This window comes from Nematolebias whitei, chromosome 17 (genome assembly GCF_014905685.2).
Source record: "Nematolebias whitei isolate Nwh7 chromosome 17, NemWhi1, whole genome shotgun sequence".
NCBI classification, from domain to species: domain Eukaryota; kingdom Metazoa; phylum Chordata; class Actinopteri; order Cyprinodontiformes; family Rivulidae; genus Nematolebias; species Nematolebias whitei.
In genome coordinates, this window is record NC_056514.1 from 5,351,741 (window position 1) to 5,360,844 (window position 9,104).

Genomic DNA, 9,104 nt, shown 5'->3' on the forward strand with positions numbered 1-9,104 from the left:
CGAGGGAAACAGACAAACCGGGCCACAGAAAAGTACCATCCTTACAGGATTTTACAGTCCAGAAAAGGCCCAAAATGCTGCACAGAAACTTACAGCTGAATGTGCAGCACCGGTGAGGCACACACGAGTGGAGACTTCGTCAGATGACCGTTCACCTCAACCAGCAACAAACGCACAAAATCCATCCTCCACAGACAGTTGTAAGTTGGTAATTATGAACACACACACAGAAACTTGTCTGTGTCCATGAATGTCAAATCTTTATTTTTCTTTCAGCTTCCAACCTTTGGACAAGTTTTGATCGAGATGCTACACTGGCAAGGGCTCACAGGAATCATACATCAGATGCCACAATTCAAGTTCGGAGATACTTGTCTGATCCTCCCTTGGAAAGATCGGAGGATCTGCTGGCCTACTGGAATGATCACAGAAATGTTTATCCACATTTGTTCTTGTTGGCTAAACAATATTTATGCATACCAGCCTTATCTGTTCCTTGTGAACGTGTTTTTTCAAAAGCTGGAGAAGTTGTCAGCAAAAAAAGAAATCGCCTGAGTCCAAAAACAGTGGAAAAACTCTTATTCCTGTCTGAGTTACACAAGCACAACCCACCTTCCCTGCACCTACTGTTTCCTAAAGCACACCCTCTCTCAATCCCATATACTAGTACATATCTACTGAATCAGCTGAACATACAGTAAAACAGTATATAAAACACAGTGTGTGTCATCTACTAAAAAACTGTGTCATCTACTATTTCACCACTAGATGTCACTGAAATGAACCTTTGAATGAATGAACCCAAGTTCAATACAATTGGCATTGTGGTTCAATACTGCTTTATTGCTTCATTTGGCCATCACTACTTCTCACCTTGTACTTGGATCTCAGCTGGTAAAGTGAACGATGAGGAGGTCATGGGATGTCTGATATGACTCAGTAGGTTCCTCTTTCCTGCAGAGTCTGGTCTTTTTAACACACACTTTGCCACTGTGTGACCCTCCATCCCACAATAAAAACAGAGATGAAATTTTCTCCTACGCTCCCTCTCCTGAGGGGTGAGACGACTTCTGCTCAGCTGCATGGGTTCCTCAGAAAGTTGCTTTGAAGACATGGGAATAGATGGACTTTTAAAGGTAGGGGTATTCTTGTTCCTTGACTCACCCCAAGGTTGCACTGCTCTCTCGGCTCTGTCTCCTTTTTGACGATGTCTCTCCAAAAGACATAGATCGACTCAAGTTGCCAGATCCTCCAACGACTTGAGGGATTCAGGGTATTCCTTGGTGGCCAACTCGTCTTTAATGTTTTCATTAAGACCTTGAAAAAAAGGCATCGGTTAGTGCTTCCTCATTCCACAGGCTCTCTGCTGCAATGGTATGAAAGTCTATTATATATTCAGTCACCCGTCTCTCTCCTTGTTTCATAGAAAATAATCTTCAGGCTGCCTCTCTTTCAAGCAGGACCGGATCAAAACTCTACAAAGTTCTTTAGCAAAGTCATTGAATGAGTGACAGTACCTGGAGTTTCTTTGCCATTCAGCCGTCCCCCATGATTGAGCTTTGCCAGACAGTAATGAAATGACATAAGCCACCTTGGATCGTTCAGAGGGGAAGGAAGATGGCTGAAGCTGAAATTGAATCTCACATTGCACTAAAAAGGGGCAGCACTGCATAGGTTCACCCTTAAACAGTTCAGGAGGTGGCAACTAAGGGTGCATTCACACCAGCCCTGTTTAGTCCGCTTTAATCGAACTCTAGCTCGTTTTCCTTGAAAGTCCGGCTCGTTTGGGGAGGTGTGAATGCGCCATCGAACTCTGTCACGGAACAAAAAGGCGAACTCTGGCCCGGGCTAAAACCTAGGTCTCGGTCCGGTAGAAGCGAACTCCAGCGCGGTTCAAGAACAGTGTGAATGTAAACAGACCGGCCCCGCTCCGCAGGGTAAACAAACACGCATTGCTCTGACCTTATATGGAGCCGTGAGCTGCCTTGTGTGGAAAACAATATTCTCCATGGTCTTCTGTCTCATCTTCTGCTCATGCCAAGTCCATTTTTGAAAAATGACAAAATATAACTCCTAAAACTGCTAAAACTTGATGCCACTTCGTTTTTATTTTTATTTCCAGAAGAAGAAGTGTCTTCAGAGGTTTTTGTGTCGTTTCTTTCAGTAGTTCTTGGTGCAGCGCCCCCACAGGCGAGCGGGGGAACAGGTTGGTTCAACAGGTTGACTCGACTGCACAGTGCAGTGTGAATGCAAACGCACCAGCTCAAATGTAAACAAAAGGTCATGAATAGTGGTCCCGAACCGAGTCTACCGGACTATCTGGTGTGAAAATGACCTAATGCTCCTGGCTAGGAGAAACTTGACATTGTGCAGTGGCATGGGAAATTGTTGTTTCCTGTGCAGGAACCTGTGAGGGGTTTAGTTGTGCCATGATGCTTAATAAAGTCATTATTTCTTGCAGCTTAGTTTCTAATTTAACTATGGCTCCTACCACACCAGAGCGCCATTCCTGTGTCTGTGTCGAATCCATTTTGGCCAGATTTTTTTGACAAGAACCGGGTTTAGGGATTCGAACCAGATCACAGACAGCAGGAAGGTTTAAAAGATTTATTAATAAACTGCTTCTGGTGGAGGTCTTAGTCCTTAGACTGGCACAATCTGAAGAGATAGTAAAGTTAATTAACAGGAGTTCAATTGTAATTCTCAGATTGTTCTGATGACAGTCACCAACCTTCACAGAGAGATGAGGGAGTGATTCCTTGAAGGAGTTGGTTCTGGTGACTCCACTGGTGGTGAAGATGAGACGGTTTTGAGACCGAGCTGAGCAGTGAGCAGCAAGGAGAGAAATCCAAATGGCAGGTTCAGATAAACAGACAAGGTCGATACACGGGTGGTCAGAGATCCGAAGCCTAACTTGAGATGAGATCCAAAAATTGTGGTCGTTATAGAGGAAGCCGAGGTCATTTCCATAAGCAGAGCAGATAATCCAAAACAGACAGACAGACAGAGAGCAAGGCGAGGAATCTGTGGAGCAGGCGTGAGGTCAAAACCAGGAAGACAAACGAGACTATGGCATGAATGCTGGACATTTACTCACTGTGAGACTTTCTATAATCTGGCACTGAGTAATGTGGCTGTAGGGTTTAATTACAGGTGACAACTGGTGAGCTGCACGAGGGCTGATTGCAGTGACTCAGCAGAGTGGGTGTGGTTAAGTGAGCAGAGCAGGAAGTGCAGCAGGATGGGTGATAGGCATTACAGAGACTTTGTAACATAAACCAGGGCATGAATGAAAAGAGAAACATGGTAGGTTGGAGCAGAAACGTGACAAAAACATTAAATAAAAATACACTAGTAGTATAAAACAATTCTTATGAGAGTCCCTTAGAGACAGAAGGATGATTTAAGATGTGGAAAACTATTTCAGATTAGCAAAAACATTTTTATCTAAGTGAGTGATGGGGATGAGAAAATATCTAACTCACTATGAGTATTTTATTTGAACAATCTAGTAAACAAAAAATATATTATATATGAATGTTATAGAATAATGTTATATGATAAATAAGATTTACTTATCTAATAAGTATCTGACATATGAATATTTTATTATTAACCTTGTGGTGTCCACTAAATACAGGGATAATAGTAATATCTGTGCCTTTTTTATCTGTAGAATAAGAGAGTTTGCAGACTGTCATGACATGAACCATCATGATTTAACCTTGCATTATTAGATTGGATCATGTGCGCATAAGTAATCTTCCATGGTACATTTTTAGTTGTGTAAATTCTAACAATTTTTTGATTATTTCAGTGGGACAGATAAGATGCACGATGTCCAGGCACATCCTGGCGCTAGTTTAAGACTGATAACTGTTCCATCTTCCCGTTACAAAAGCTGCTTACTTGTGTTTCTGATTTTATGTTTTTCTGCTATTTTAATTGTGTTTTGTTATTGACATGTGTAATGATCAGTGCTGTGAAATTTAAATTAACCTTCCTTTGGATATGGCAAATGTAGGTAAACATAGAAGCACAAGGAGAGAGCTGGTTGCTGGTATTAAGAAGGCCAAGGCCACATATGCACAGAGGATCGAGGGTCAATTCACCTCACAAGACCCTCGGAGCATGTGGAGGGGCATTAAGAGCATAACAGGTTATAAAGGAAGGAGTGAACAATGCCCCAAAGACCCATCTCTGCCTGATGCCCTCAACAAGTTCTATGCACGCTTTGAAGACCCGAACAGACCACCCAGCACCAGACTCACCTCACCACCGGATGAAGAGCATCTCAGCGTGACCTCAGCAGAAGTAAGGAGTACCTTCAGGAGGATTAATCCGCACAAAGCAACTGGCCCAGACAACATCCCCGGAAAAGTGTTGAAGGAATGTGCTGATCAGCTCTGTGAGGTGCTGGCAGACATCTTTAACACCTCACTTACCCTGGAGACAGTTCCCACCTGCCTGAAGACTGCCACCATCATCCCAGTCCCAAAAAGCTCTACAGTGACTGGTCTGAATGACTATCGGCCAGTGGTCCTCACCCCGATAGTCGCTAAATGCTCGAAAAACTGGTCATGACTCGCATCAAAACAACCATCAACATCAACGAGGACCCTCATCAGTACGCATACCGTGAGAACCGATCAACAGAGGATGCCATCTCCTCTGTGGTCCACACTGCGCTCAACCACCTGGAGCAGAAAAACTCTTACGTCCGTATGCTCTTTGTGGACTTCACATCCGCCTTCAACACCATGATCCCCCAAACCCTGATGGACAAACTATCCACACTAGGACTAAGCCCCTCCATTTGCAACTGGGTCCTGGACTTCTTAACAAACAGACCGCAGTCAGTGAGGATCCACAACTTCTCCTCTACCATAACCCTCAGCACTGGCTCTCCTCAGGGATGTGTGTTGAGCCTCCTCCTGTTTACTCTGCTCATGTATGATTGTGCAGCGACCCATCCAGGCTGTCACATTGTAAAGTTTGCAGATGATACAGCGGTGGTGGGATGCATCACAAACAATGATGAGTCCAGCTACAGGCAGGAGGTGGAACACCTGGAGAGCTGGTGCAAAGAGAATAACCTTCACATCAATGTGAAGAAGACAAAGGAGATGATTGTGGACTTCAGAAGGAACAAACACACCTACACCCCCCTGAACATAAGAGGATCTGTGGTGGAAGTGGTCTCCAGCTACAAGTACTTGGGTGTGCACCTGAACAACAACCTCAGCTGGAGCAACAACACCACCAGCCTGATCAAGAAAGCTCATCAGAGACTCTACTTCCTCAGACGGCTGAGACGAGCTGGTCTGGGAATCTCAGTCCTCACCTCCTTCTACAGGTGTGCAGTGGAGAGCATCCTGTGCTCCAGCATCAACGTGTGACATGGAGGCTGCACAGCTGCAGAAAGAAAAGCTTTGCAGAGAGTGGTGAAGGCTGCACAGAAGAATGTCGGAATCAGCCTCCCCACCATCACAGACATCTACACCTCCAGATGCAGGAAGAGGGCCACCTGCATCATGAAGGACCCCACTCACCCAGCGCACACACTTTTTGCCCCACTCCCCTCAGGAAGGAGGTTGAGGAGCATTAAGTGTAGAACCACTAGACTGAGGAACAGCTTCTACCCTGAGGCTGTTAGACTCATGAATCTCACTGAATCTGTAATGCCACTGTATTTGGTGATATGTGACTTTTCTGTGCTGCTGATCTCATTCTGCTGATTATCTCATGCTGTTGCATTCATTCATCTATCTGCTCAGCAAAGACTCGTGTTCAGGCTGCTGTTGTTATGCTGCATTGTTTTACATTATTAGTGTTAGCGTAAAGTTTGCCATTTGTTTGGCGTATTTCTTAGAGTATATCTTAGATCCTTGTATACGGTTTCCTTTTATATTTTGCTATTTTTGGATGTAACTGGGACTGTGTGTACATACTTTTGTTCAACCACATGTACCACATGTGGTGGAAACAACAATAAAGTTGACTTTGACTTAAACTTGATGTATCGTGAATTCAACTTCAGGATTATTTGTGACTTTCCTGCCAGTTCTGTAAGTTTAATAGATCAATCGTTACTTCTGACTTTGCGTTGCAAACCTTTCCCTCCATTTTGGCAGAAAGCAGTGACCAGAAGAACTGTTGGCTTCTGGTAGTGTAGATCTTTTGACGTGTGTTACAGTATAAGCTTATTGAAAGAAAACTACAAAATGGCAGTGCCCGTCTGAAGGTTTTTTTACTTTTTATCCCATATCTTCCCAATGACGTGAGTAATATTAGAGTTGACAATCGTTGTAAAACCATGAAAGAGTGAGTCCATGAAAGTTCATCCGCAAAGTACAGAGGGACTCCTGTATTGAGGATGAATTTCAGAAAGCTTTAAAGAGGATGAAGAAGGGGAAGGCAGTAGGACCTGATGACATACCAGTGGAGGTTTGGAAATGTCAAGGAGAGATGGCAGTTAGAGAGGACATGGAGTGAGGACAGAGGACAGAGTGAGCTGCAGAAGGACGACTTGCTGTGGAGACCCACGTTGAAGAAATGCATCTTGTCCTTTCATGACAGAGTTTTAGACTGAGATCCTCTTGAGCTGAACTCCTTTTCTAGGAGTCGGTCTATTATTTAAGTTATGAAGTTAAAAAGCCACTCTATGATGGATAGAGCTCTTTGGGTAGTAAACGACGTCACATGTTAGGACTCAGAATATGTTATAAATGACTCAACTACTATCAAATCAAAGTTTAGCTCAATTTGTGAAACTAACCAAGTTATAGCCATTTTGTGTTTGCTAAGGTCTATTAGCTGTGGTGGCCATCTTGAATGGGGTTAGTTCCAGAGATTAATCAGTTGTACATGTCCATTGATTGCTTTCTGATAGTTTATTGAAATTAATCCACTGGTTCATGAAATCCTTTGCAGAAAGACAAACAAGCGCACAGAGCAGACACACACATATACAGGAAAACCTTTGCTTTCAGGGTGGGCGATAATAACTCACAAAGTTTATTGAAAATTATTACATTTTATTTTGTCTGCCCAGATGATTTGTCTGGAAAAAGTCATGGATTATCATCTAACTCAGTTCAAAGAAAAGAAAATACACAACAGGACGGTTCAAAACATTTCTTATACACATTTTATACAACACATTTATTTTTTTAAATTCCTGTTATACATTACCCTACAAATAATCACAATTTACGTTTTTCTCAGGAGTATCACATGTTGACAGCAACACCAAAATATGATAAATGGATTTTAAATCAAAACTAGAAAACAATAGTCATTTCTGTTCAAACTGATGTTAAAGTGTTGGAGAAGTTTGATGTAATTTAATGAAAAACACAAAGCATTCATCCATCCATCCATCCATCCATCCATCCATCCATCCATTTTCTTTACCAGCTTCTTCCACCTTGGGTCACGGGGTCTCTGGTGCCCATGTCCAGCAATCACTGTGCGAGGGGCGGGGGACACCCTGGACGGGTCGCAAGTCCAACGCCATTTCAATGAGTATAAAAATATACATGAAGTTAAATATTATAAAAAGTATGAAAGGTCCAAAATGTCCTAAAAGAGAAGAATATTTTGATGCCAGAAGGACTGAAATACTTTAAAATTATTATTATTATTAACAACAACAATAACACATTTGATCTATTCCTGCTTTTCAAAACTCTCAAGGTCACTTTACAGAGATCAAATTTAAAAATTAAAATGAACAGTAAACAAAATAAAGAGCAATAAAATCAAATTACCAGAATAAATTTGTGCAAAGAATAAAGATACAACAATAAATAGCAAGCTGGTCCTGGCAGACTGATGATGTTACAATGATTTAGGATTTTAATGCCTTTCTAAACAGATCAGTTTTAAGCTGAGCGTTGAAGGTAAAACAAATGGACTGTACTTATACAGCTCCTTTCTGTCTGATCAAGATACTCAAAGCTCTTTACAACAATCTGTGCCTCATGTACCCATTCATACAGCTCTATACTAGATCTCTACAAAGATAATCAGAGCTTTATCACATTCAAACACTGATGGGACACACATCAGAGACAACGAGGGGTTCAGTGTCTTGCTCAGGGACACTTCAGCATGTGACTGCTGGTGGATTGGAACCTTCAACTCTTGTATTGGAGGACGACTGCTCTGACCACTCAGCCACAGCCACCAAGGTGGTAATAGAAACAGAAGTTTTGAAGTCCTGGGGTAGAGAGGATGGGGTCGAGTGGCTGAAAGCTCTTATGGTGGCCAGGCGAGCTGATGGAATAGTGAGTTGGGAGGAAGTGAAGGATCTGAGATTGGGACTTACTGCTATGCTGGGGAGAGGATCTTGAAAACATTCCTCTGATCAAAACAATCTGAAAAATTACACCCAAGAGATCTTAACAACTTCAGCTGGTCGAAGCAGGTGCCACTTGTCCTGAGCCAGGTTCTGCTGGAGGTTTCTTCCTGTTATGAGAGAGTTTTCCTTTCCACTGTTGCCTTGTGTTGGTTCAGGATGGGAGTCTGATGAAATCTACTGGTTTCCTTCCTTCCTTCTTTAGATAACTTTACTACTTGGCATTTATAATGTTTGAGTTCAGTGCCATGAGACAATTTCTATTGTTACTTGGTGCTATACAAATAAACTGAATAGAATTTAATAGATCAGTGTTTAATTTGAAATCCAAACGGTGCTGGAATGCAAATAGTGTTGTGAGACCAAGATTCAGTGAGGCCAACACTGATACCAGAGCGCACACACAACACAGCACTTAGGCACACAAATGTCAAAATACCAAACCAATTCATGTTTATAATTTACTTTTAAATGCTTTATGTGTAAATCAAACATAAATGAGTGTATAAGTGCCTAAATATGAATAAGTTCAGGTTTGGTTTATTTGTCATACACAATCAACACAAGGTCAACATCGCAACGACATGATCAGGACGAGAAGAACTGTCTTGATTCACCAAACAATTATATATATATATATATATATATATATCCATCCATCCATTTTCTTTACCCGTTTATTCCATTTTGGGTCACGGGGGTCGCTGGTGCCCATGTCCAGCAATCACTGTGCGAGGGGCGG